Here is a 12795-nt window from a genome sequence, read left to right as displayed (position 1 = left end):
TCCAATGAAAGACCTTGCCGAAGCTGCTTACATATTAGGCATTAAGATATATTGAGATAGATCAAGACGCTTAATTGGACTTTCACAAAGCACATACCTTGACAAAGTTTTGAAGAAGTTCAAAATGGATCAAGCAAAGAAAGGGTTCTTGCCTGTGTTACAAGGTGTGAAGTTGAGTAAGACTCAATGCACGACCACTGCAGAAGATAGAGAGAAAATGAAAGATGTTCCCTATGCTTCAGCCATAGGCTCTATCATGTATGCAATGCTGTGTACCAGACCTGATGTGTGCCTTGCTATAAGTCTAGCAGGGAGGTAGCAAAGTAATCCAGGAGTGGATCACTGGACAGCGGTCAAGAACATCCTGAAATACCTGAAAAGGACTAAGGATATGTTTCTCGTTTATGGAGGTGACAAAGAGCTCATTGTAAATGGTTACGTTAATGCGAGCTTTGACACTCATCCGGACGATTCTAAATCGCAAACCGGATACGTGTTTACATTAAACGGTGGAGCTGTCAGTTGGTGCAGTTCTAAACAAAGCATCATGGTGGGATCTACGTGTGAAGCGGAATACATAGCTGCTTCGGAAGCAGCAAATGAAGGATTCTGGATGAAGGAGTTCATATCCGATCTAGGTGTCATACCTAGTGCATCGGGTCCAATGAAAATCTTTTGTAACAATACTGGTGCAATTGCCTTGTCAAAGGAATCCAGATTTCACAAGAGAACCAAGCACATCAAGAGACGCTTCAATTCCATCCAGGATCTAGTCCAGGTGGGAGACATAGAGATTTGCAAGATACATACGGATCTGAATGTAGCAGACCCGTTGACTAAGCCTCTTCCACGAGCAAAACATGATCAGCACCAAGGCTCCATGGGTGTTAGAATCATTACTGTGTAATCTAGATTATTGACTCTAGTGCAAGTGGGAGACTGAAGGAAATATGCCCTAGAGGCAATAATAAAGTTATTATTTATTTCCTTATATCATGATAAATGTTTATTATTCATGCTAGAATTGTATTAACCGGAAACATAATACATGTGTGAATACATAGACAAACAGAGTGTCACTAGTATGCCTCTACTTGACTAGCTCGTTAATCAAAGATGGTTATGTTTCCTAACCATGGACAAAGAGTTGTTATTTGATTAACGGGATCACATCATTAGGTGAATGATCTGATTGACATGACCCATTCCATTAGCTTAGCACCCGATCGTTTAGTATGTTGTTATTGCTTTCTTCATGACTTATACATGTTCCTATGACTATGAGATTATGCAACTCCCGTTTGCCGGAGGAACACTTTGTGTGCTACCAAACGTCACAACGTAACTGGGTGATTATAAAGGTGCTCTACAGGTGTCTCCAAAGGTACATGTTGGGTTGGCGTATTTCAAGATTAGGATTTGTCACTCCGATTGTCGGAGAGGTATATCTGGGCCCTCTCGGTAATGCACATCACATAAGCCTTGCAAGCATTGCAACTAATGAGTTAGTTGTGAGATGATGTATTACGGAACGAGTAAAGAGACTTGCCGATAATGAGACTGAACTAGGTATTGAGATACCGACGATCGAATCTCGGGCAAGTAACATACCGATGACAAAGGGAACAACGTATGTTGTTATGCGGTCTAACCAATAAAAGATCTTCGTAGAATATGTAGGAGCCAATATGAGCATCCAGGTTCCGCTATTGGTTATTGACCGGCGACGTGTCTCGGTCATGTCTACACTGTTCTCGAACCCGTAGGGTCCGCACACTTAAGGTTTCGATGACAGTTATATTATGAGTTTATGCATTTTGATGTACCGAAGTTTGTTCAGAGTCCCGGATGTGATCACGGACATGACGAGGAGTCTCGAAATGGTCAATACATAAAGATTGATATATTGGAAGCCTATATTTGGATATCAGAAGTGTTCCGGGTGAAATCGGGATTTTACCGGAGTACCGGGAGGTTACCGGAACCCCCCGAGAGGTATATGAGCCTTAGTGGGCTTTAGTGGAAGAGAGGAGAGGTGGCCAGGGCTGGGCCGCGCGCCCCTCCCCCCCTAGTCCGAATAGGATAAGGAGAGGGGGGCGGCGCCCCCCCTTCCTTCTCTCTCTCCTCTTTCCCCCTCCTGAATCCTATTCCAACTAGGAAAGGGGGGAATCCGCGCCCTCCTCCTGGCCGGCCGCACCCCCCCTTTGATCCTTGATATACGGGAGCAGGGGGCACCCCTAGACACACAAGTTGATCCACGTGATCATATTCTTAACCGTGTGTGGTGCCCCCTTCCACCATAGTCCTTGATGATATTGTAGCGGTGCTTAGGCGAAGCCCTGCGACGGTAGTACATCAAGATCGTCACCATGCCATCGTGCTGACGGAACTCTTCCTGACACTTTGCTGGATCGGAGTCCGGGGATCGTCATCGAGCTGAACGGTGCTAGAACTCGGAGGTGCCATAGTTTCGGTGCTTGATCGGTCGGGCCGTGAAGACGTACGACTACATGAACCGCGTTGTGCTAATGCTTCCGCTGTCGGTCTACAAGGGTATGTAGATCACACTCTCCCCTCTCGTTGCTATGCATCACCATGATCTTGCGTGTGCATAGGAAAATTTTGAAATTACTACGTTCCCCAACATATGTACCAGTAGCTATGTGTTTGATCTCTCTCTCTCTCTCTCTCTCGTGTTCTTGATTTGGCACGATCTTGATGTATCGCGAGCTTTGCTATTATAGTTGGATCTTATGTTTCTTCTCCCCCTCTACTCTCTTGTAATGGATTGGGTTTTCCCTTTGAAGTTATCTTATCGGATTGAGTCTTTAATGATTTGAGAACACTTGATGTATGTCTTGCCGTGCGTATCTATGGTGACAATGGGATATCACGTGATTCACTTGATGTATGTTTTGGTGACCAAGTTGCGGGTTCCGCCCATGAACTTATGCATAGGGGTTGGCACACGTTTTCGTCGTGATTCTCTGGTAGAAACTTTGGGGCACTCTTTGAGGTTCTATGTGTTGGTTGAATAGATGAATTTGAGATTGTGTGATGCATATCGTATAATCGTACCCACAGATACTTGAGGTGACATTGGAGTACCTAGGTGACATTAGGGTTTTGGTTGATTTGTGTCTTAAGGTGTTATTCTAGTACGAACTCTAGGGCTGCTTGTGACACTTATAGGAATAGCCCAACAGATTGATTGGAAAGAATAAATTTGAGGTGGTTTCGTACCCTACCATAATCTCTTCGTTTGTTCTCCGCTATTAGTGACTTTGGAGTGACTCTTTGTTGCATGTTGAGGGATAGTTATGTGATCCAATTATGTTATTATTGTTGAGAGGACTTGCACTAGTGAAAGTATGAACCCTAGGCCTTGTTTCCTAGCATTGCAATACCGTTTATGCTCACTTTTATCATTAGTTACCTTGCTGTTTTTATATTTTTCAGATTACAAAAACCTTTATCTACTATCCATATACCACTTGTATCACCATCTCTTCTCCGAACTAGTGCACCTATACAATTTACCATTGTATTGGGTATGTTGGGGACACAAGAGACTCTTTGTTCTTTGGTTGCAGGGTTGCTTGAGAGAGACAATATTCATCCTACGCCTCCTACAAATTGATAAACCTTAGGTCATCCACTTGAGGGAAATTTGCTACTCTCCTACAAACCTCTGCACTTGGAGGCCCAACAACGTCTACAAGAAGAAGGTTGTGTAGTATACATCAAGCTCTTTTCTGGCGCCGTTGCCGGGAGGTGAGTGCTTGAAGGTTTATCTTTAGATCTTGCAATCGAATCTTTTTGTTTCTTGTTTTATCACTAGTTTAGTTTATAAAATAAAACTACAAAAAATGGAATTAAGTTTGCCTCATACGCGTCATCTTTTTAATATCTTTCGTGAGTATGATGGAAAGGAAAATTGTGCTCAAATGCTAGAAGAAGAATGCATTAAAATGTTTGGCACTAAATCTTTGAATGATGAGCATGATTGCAATGTTGTTAGTATGAACTCCTTGGATAACCATGGTACTAATGATGATTGCACGAGTTATGATGAAAATGTCTCCTATAAACATGTCAATTTTTGTTGAGTGCATTGGGTTTGTAAGTACACACCAAATAGGGAAGATAGATATTGCAAGAGGCATAAGTACTTAGAAACTAAATTGTTGCAAGAAAGGCTAGATGATTCTGCCGGAAATTTAAATTTTCTTGGCCGTACTTGTGGACTTTGCAATGAACAGGGTCATTTAGCTATCCGATGCAAATTGTTTCATGATCTAATCGTGTCCAAAAATTGTGATGACTTGATTTCCCTTGCACATTATAATGAACTCAGTTTGCTTATGGGTTATGAAGAAATGAAACGTATAACTAAGCATCTTCCAGAATTTGCCCGTTATAAACTTCTTGGTTTTGATCTAGAGAAAATTTATATGTATTGTGCGGTGAATTGTATCGAAAATTCTTATATTGCCAACTACATAAAGAAAAGAAAACAAATATAAGATGAAGAGAATACTAATGAAAGGGAAGAGACTTCCCAATACCCTCCTATTATTTCTTATGATGAATCAGGTAACGAGGATGAGCCTCCTATTCAACCAATCTCATTAATAAGGAGCTCCGAAAAGAGGATTGAACCCACACATGTTGTGGTGAAGAAGAAGAAAATAAAAAGGAAGAGAAGTAAAAAGATATCTGCCCCAAATAATGCTGCTCCTATTACTATTGTGCCTCATGAAAATATAATTGTGGAAGATAATGATACTTCTTATGATCTTGAAAATCTTTTTGGCACTTGCTTGGAAGAATATGATAATTGCTATACTATTGGTGCTATCCATACTATTAATGATGAGAGTGATTATGTTAATGATATGAAAAGGCCCAAGCTTGGGGATGCTATGTTTGATGAACATGATGTTTTTGAGAATATATTTGCTGCAATTAATGTTTGTCCCAAGCTTGGGGATGCTACGTTTAATGAAGATGATATTTTTAGTCTCCCAAGTTTTGATATGAAAATTTATAATAATGATAGCATGCCTCCTACTTATGATGATTATTGTGATGATACTTATGCTATAAAAAGTAGTGATTATATTTATAAAACTTGTCATGATTATGGTTACCACTTTTCTGAACATTACTCTTTTAATGTGGAAACAATTTATAGTATTCGAGTTTCTTATGATACTCCCACTATTCCGAATGAGAAGAATTTTGCTTATGGGGAGAGTAATAAAATTTCTATGCTTGTAGATCATGAAAAGAATGCTTTAGGTGCTGGTTATATTGTTGAATTCATTCATGATGCTACTGAAAATTATTATGAGGGAGTAACATATGCTTGTAGGAATTGCAATAATATCAAGTTTCCCCTCTATGTGCTTAAAATTTTGAAGTTATACTTGTTTTGCCTTCCTATGCTAGTTGATTCTTGTTCCCATAAGTTGTTTGCTCACAAAATACCTATGCATAGGAAGTGGGTTAGGCTTAAATGTGCTAGTCATATTCTTCAGGATGCCCTCTTTATGTTACAATTCTTATCTTTTATGTGAGCATCATTGAAATCATCATGCCTAGCTAGGGGCGTTAAACGATAGCGCTTGTTGGGAGGCAACCCAACTTTATTTTGGTTCCTTGATTTTTGCTCCTGTTTACTAATAAATAATTCATCTAGCCTCTGTTTATATTTCGTTTTATGCTTTTAATTAGTGTTTGCGCCAAGTAGAACCTTTGGGAAGACTTGGGGAAAGTCTTGTTGATCATGCTGTAAAAACAGAAACTTTAGCGCTCACGAGAATTGATGCCATTTTTATTTGGAGAGTGCTATTTAGTTGATTATTTTTGCATATGATTAATAGATAAATTCCTCACGTCCATAAATTTAGTTGAGAATTTTATGAGTTACATAAGTATACGTTTGATCCAGATTACTACAGACTGTTCTGTTTTTGATAGATTCTGTTTTCTATGTGTTGTTTGCTTATTTTGATGAATCTATGAGTAGTATCGGAGGGTATGAACCATAGAGAAGTTGGAATACAGTAGACATTACACCAATATGAATAAATAATGAGTTCATTACAGTACCTTGAAGTGGTGTTTTGTCTTCTTTCGCTAACGGAGCTCACGATTTTCTACTTTAAGTTTTGTGTTGTGAAGTTTTCAGGTTTTGGGTAAAGATTTGATGGATTATGAAACAAGGAGGGGCAAGAGACTAAGCTTGGGGATGCCCATGGCACCCCCAAGATAATCTAAGGACACCTAAAAGCCAAAGCTTGGGGATGCCCCGGAAGGCATCCCCTCTTTCGTCTACTTCTATCAGTAACTTTACTTGGAGCTACACTTTTATTCACCACATGATATGTGTTTTGTTGGCGCGTCTTGTATGATTTGAGTCTTTGATTTTTAGTTTACCACAATCATACTTTCTGTACATACCTTTTGAGAGAGCCATACATAATTTGGAATTTGTTAGAATACTCTATGTGCTTCACTTATATCTTTTGAGTTATATAGTTTTGCTCTAGTACTTCACTTATATCTTTTAGAGCACGGTGGTGGATTTGTTTTATAGAAACTATTGATCTCTCATGCTTCACTTAGATTATTTTGAGAGTCTTAAATAGCATGGTAATTTGCTTAAATAATCCTAATATGCTAGGTATTCAAGATTAGTAAAAAAATTCTTATGAGTGTTTTCAATACTAAGAGAAGTTTGATGCTTGATGATTGTTTTGAGATATGGAGGTAATAATATCAAAGTCGTGCTAGTTGAGTAGTTGTGAATTTGAGAAATTCTTGTGTTGGAGTTTGGAAGTCCCGTAGCATGCACGTATGGTAAATGTTATGTAACAAATTTGAAACATGAGGTGTTCTTTGATTGTCCTCCTTATGAGTGGCGGTCGGGGACGGGCGATGGTCTTTTCCTACCAATCTATCCCCCTAGGAGCATGCGCGTAGTGCTTGGTTTTTGATGACTTGTAGATTTTTGCAATAAGTATGTGAGTTCTTTATGACTAATGTTGAGTCCATGGATTATACGCACTCTCACCCTTCCATCATTGCTAGCCTTTTCAGTACCATGCATTGCCCTTTCTCACATTGAGAGTTGGTGCAAACTTCGCCGGTGCATCCAAACCACGTGATATGATACGCTCTTTCACACATAAACCTCCTTATATCTTCCTCAAAACGGCCACCATACCTACCTATTATGGCATTTCCATAGCCATTCTGAGATATATTGCCATGCAACTTTCCACCATTCCGTTTATCATGACACATTCATCATTGTCATATTGTTTAGCATGATCATGTAGTTGACATAGTATTTGTGGCAAAGCCACCATTCATAATTCTTTAATACATGTCACTCTTGGTTCATTGCATATCCCGGTACACCGCAGGAGGCATTCATATAGAGTCATCTTTTGTTCTAGCATCGAGTTGTAATCCTTGAGTTGTAAATAAATAGAAGTGTGATGATCATCATTTTCTAGAGCATTGTCCCAAGTGAGGAATTAAATTTTAAAAAAAAAGAGAGAAAGGCCATAAAAATGAGAAGGCCCAAAAAAATATGAGAGAAAAAGAGAGAAGGGACAATGTTACTATCCTTTTACCACACTTGTGCTTCAAAGTAGCACCAAGATCTTCATGATAGAGAGTCTCTTATGTTGTCACTTTCATATACTAGTGGGAAATTTTCATTATAGAACTTGGCTTGTATATTCCAACAATGGGTCTCCTCAAGTGCCCTAGGTCTTCGTGAGCAAGCAAGTTGGATGCACACCCACTTAGTTCTTTTGTTGAGCTTTCATACATTTATAGCTCTAGTGCATCCGTTGCATGGCAATCCCTACTCCTTGCATTGACATAAATTGATGGGAATCTCCCTAGCCCGTTGATTAGCCGCGTCGATGTGAGACTTTCTCCTTTTTGTCTTCTCCACATAACCCCCTCATTATATTCTATGCCACCCATAGTGCTATATCCATGGCTCACGCTCATGTATTGCGTGAAAGTTAAAAAAAAGTTTGAGATTACTAAAGTATGAAACAATTGCTTGGCTTGTCATCGGGGTTGTGCATGATGAGAGCATTCTTGTCTGACAAAAATGGAACATGACCAAACTATATGATTTTGTAGGGATGAACTTTCTTTGGCCATGTTATTTTGAGAAGACATGATTGCTTAGTTAGTATGCTTGAAGTATTATTGTTTTTATGTCAATATTAAACTTTTGTCTTGAATCTTATGATTCTGAATATTCTTGCCACAATAAAGAAGATTACATGGATAAATATGTTAGGTAGCATTCCACATCAAAAATTCTGTTTTTATCATTTACCTACTCGAGGACGAGTTGGAATTAAGCTTGGGGATGCTGATACGTCTCCAACGTATCTATAATTTTTTTTATTGTTCCATGCTATTATATTATCTGTTTTGGATGTTTATGGGCTTTATTAGACACTTTTATATTATTTTTGGGACTAACCTATTAACCCGGAGCCCAGTGCCGGTTCCTATTTTTCCCTTGTTTTAGAGTATCGCAGAAAAGGAAAATCAAACAAAGTCCAAATGGAATGAAACCTTTGGAAAATTTATTTTTGGAAAGAAAGCAATACAGGAGACTTGGAGTGCACGTCAGGGGATCAACAAGGAAGCAACGAGGTAGGGGGCGCGCCCACCCCCCTGGGCGCCCCCTCCACCCTCGTGGGCACCTCGTGGCTCCCTTGATGTATTTCTTCCGCCTATATATATATCCATATACCCTAAAACCATCCGGGAACAGAATAGATCGGGAGTTCCGCCGCCAAAAGCCTCCGTAGCCACCGAAAGCCAATCTAGACCCATTCTGGCACCCTGCCGGAGGGGGAATCCCTCTCCGTTGTCTATCTTCATCATCCTGGTGCTCTCCATGATGAGGAGGGAGTAGTTCTCCCTCGGGGCTGAGGGTATGTACCAGTAGCTATGTGTTTGATCTCTCTCTCTCTCTCGTGTTCTTGATTTGGCACAATCTTGATGTATCGCGAGCTTTGCTATTATAGTTGGATCTTATGTTTCTTCTCCCCCTCTACTCTCTTGTAATGGATTGAGTTTTCCCTTTGAAGTTATCTTATCGGATTATGTCTTTAATGATTTGAGAACACTTGATGTATGTCTTGCCGTGCGTATCTGTGGTGACAATGGGATATCACGTGATTTACTTGATGTATGTTTTGGTGACCAAGTTGCGGGTTCCTCCCATGAACTTATGCATAGGGGTTGGCACACGTTTTCGTCGTGATTCTCCGGTAGAAACTTTGGGGCACTCTTTGAGGTTCTTTGTGTTGGTTGAATAGATGAATTTGAGATTGTGTGATGCATATCGTATAATCATACCCACAGATACTTGAGGTGACATTGGAGTATCTAGGTGACATTAGGGTTTTGGTTGATTTGTGTCTTAAGGTGTTATTCTAGTACGAACTCTAGGGCTGTTTGTGGCACTTATAGGAATAGCCCAACGGATTGATTGGAAAGAATAACTTTGAGGTGGTTTCGTACCCTACCATAACATCTTCATTTGTTCTCCGCTATTAGTGACTTTGGAGTGACTCTTTGTTGCTTGTTGAGGGATAGTTATATGATCCAATTATGTTATTATTGTTGAGGGAACTTGCACTAGTGAAAGTATGAACCCTAGGCCATGTTTCAACGCATTGCAATACCGTTTGTGCTCACTTTTATCATTAGTTACCTTGCTGTTTTTATATTTTCAGATTACAAAAACCTTTATCCACCATCCACGTACCGCTTGTATCACCATCTCTTCACCGAACTAGTGCACCTATACAATTTACCATTGTATTGGGTGTGTTGGGGACACAAGATACTCTTTGTTATTTGGTTGCAGGGTTGCTTGAGAGAGACCATCTTCATCATACGCCTCCTATGGATTGATAAACCTTAGGTCATCCACTTGAGAGAATTTGCTACTGTCCTACAAACCTCTGCACTTGGAGGCCCAACAACATCTACAAGAAGAAGGTTGTGTAGTAGACATCAAACCCGATTCCCTTGGTCGTCCTTTTATGCAACTTATTGATGCCGACTCTTCACAGGATGATGCAGAGACAAGCCAAGAAAATGCAACAGAGGTAATACATGTCTCTTCCAACTCAAATCCTTTGCCAAGAAAGAAAACCGGGGGGGGGGGTCATCCAGAAAGTAAGATTTTCTCATCCTCTTGCTTATTTGGACACCAATTTTCTTTTGAAGAGGCAGCAACATGACTCTAGACATATGACCCAAAGTGATGGTTCTCAAGACCTCAACTCCATCTTACCTAATACCCCTGGCCGCAAGCGTCGACATGAGGTGCCTCATAACCCAACAATTACTTTTTGAAAAGCTGGTCTTTATCGTCAACCTCTTAATCTTTCCGACTCAAACTACCAGGGGACCTCTCCATCATCTAGCGACTCTACACGCACTCAAATGTTGGTCTTCAAAGTTTCCCAAGAGTAAGCATACCAGTTTGCTTCATAGATAATTTGTGACAATATATGCTTATGATATCTTGCATCTTTATTGTAGAGGTGTAGCCAAACCAGGCAAAAAGCAGAAAGTGGGCGGGTCTTTTGAAGACCCCAAGGCTGCTGAACCAGAAACACAAATAGCCAAGGCCCCTAAAACTTAAGCTCAAAATCCCGAAGGTCCTGTCAATGACACGGCACCAAAAAATCACTCGGCGGCTCTGGAATCAATCCATACTGAAATCAAACCCGGCTGCCAGTGATAACCCGCCAAATCCCAAGTCATCAAGCCCTGAGAAGACTACTTAAGATGTTCTCTTTACTAGGACATTCTACATAGAACCAGGGAATCCTACTATCTTAGCTAAACACAATGCCAAAGAAGAAGCTCATTCTTTGGAAAAAGGCAAAGCGAAGCTGGATCTAGAGACTTATGCTGCTCTCAGTGCTAGCGACATCCACGCTGGTTATCTTAACCGCCTTCATAATATCCATGACCTTGAGGCCGGCTTAGTGAACCTTATGAAGGAGCGCTATGAGGTGCGCTACTAACTTCTTTCTATATGTACTTATACAGCCTCCAAGTCGTAAGTATAGGAAAAAATGTTGAATATGCTTAGGACTTCATGATAATCTGTAACGTATCAAGGGCCGGCTTAAACTAACAAGTTAAGTCGGGACTTGTAATTACTTGAAGAAATCCAAATATGTAACCCCCAACGGTGGTTTAAACTATCAAGTTAAGTCGTGACTTGCAATTACATAAGAAATCCAAACATATTGCCCTCAAGGGACGGCTTAAACTGTCAAATTAAGCTGGGACTTGCAATTACTTAAAAAAATTCAAACTAGTTGCCCTCAAGGGCCGGCTTAAACTGTCAAGTTAAGCCGAGTCATAAGAACTTTTGAAATAGCCTACATTAGCCCCCAAGTGTCATGCACACTGCTTGCAATGTGCTTGGGACTTTCAATGAATTGTATGACCAAAAATTATGTTCCTTTTTCTGTAACCTTTGCCTTTATCTATTCCAGGCAGAATTGAACATGAAAGAATCACAAGTTGGCGACTTAAGAAAAGATTTAAAGTTGTAGCAATCTGAAACTTCAAAGGCCAAGTCAGAGCTGAAGGCCTCATTAGAAGCAATGGAGAAGTTGAAAACGGATTTTGATGCTGAGAGAGCCGGCTAGGAAACTGACAAGGCGGCTTTAATCAAGAAGGTTGAAGACGCAGAAGCTGTTCTTAAGCCAGTAACTGAAGAGTTATCCGGCTCAAAACAACATATTATTCAAATGACAGCTGCCATCTTTGGTAAGATTCAAACCCTTACTCATCATTAACTTTGGTACTACTTTGACTCGCCTGGTGACTTGTGCTTATGCGATCTTTTTCATATGGAGACTCTTATGTCTTATGTAAACAGGCCCCAGAAGCGCCCGCCTTGGTGAAAGTATGTTGATGAAGTTAAAGGCAGTGTACTCATTGACCAAACAACTCTATACCGGAACTCTGTGCAGCCTCATTGCCATGTCAGGTGGGAAGAAGCCCCCAACACTCCTCAAGATCGTACTAGAACAATTTTCAACTACGCCGGCTCAAATCGAAGAGTGCCAACTATCAGCCGCCTGAGTTGGAGCTATCATCGCTCTAGGATGATCCAAGGCTTGGGCAACAGAACTGTACCCGGAAGAGATCGCCATCGGGTGCCCCAAGTTTAATGATGACGGCTCATCCTTTGAGGAGCAAGATTTTAACAAGTGCATGAGGGTGATGCGACATGTGCTGTGTAAGCTTATTGAAGAACTAAATCTGAAGCACTACAGGTCAGCTTATGATGATTAGAACAACAAGATTAAGCCACCCACCCATGAAGTGATGAACCTTGTTCCTGCCAGGCGTAAGCTCCTCTTTGACCCTAATCTTGACTTTGCTCTCATTATAGATGATGAAACCATATTTGAGGCCTTAACCAGCATCGACTGGACATCACCTGACCTCCAGATGGGCGAAGAAGAAGAGCCAGCACAGGATGACCTGGAGTCGTCAACTCGCCATGAAAGAAATCAATGATAAACCAGGCGGCTCTCAGGCCAAGGTACAAGATCTCTTCTCCAAAAATCATTTTGGCTCCAAACTTGTGGGCTTGTGATAGCCTTGTAATAGAGTAGTCTTTTGAAACAATGATCCGCCTTGTCATGCTATCGTGCATGTTAACTGTTTGAAATATCAGGTTTAATCTTTTATGAC

Source organism: Triticum aestivum, chromosome 7A (genome assembly GCF_018294505.1).
Source record: "Triticum aestivum cultivar Chinese Spring chromosome 7A, IWGSC CS RefSeq v2.1, whole genome shotgun sequence".
Lineage (NCBI taxonomy): Eukaryota > Viridiplantae > Streptophyta > Magnoliopsida > Poales > Poaceae > Triticum > Triticum aestivum.
Note: the sequence above shows the minus strand (reverse complement) of the source record.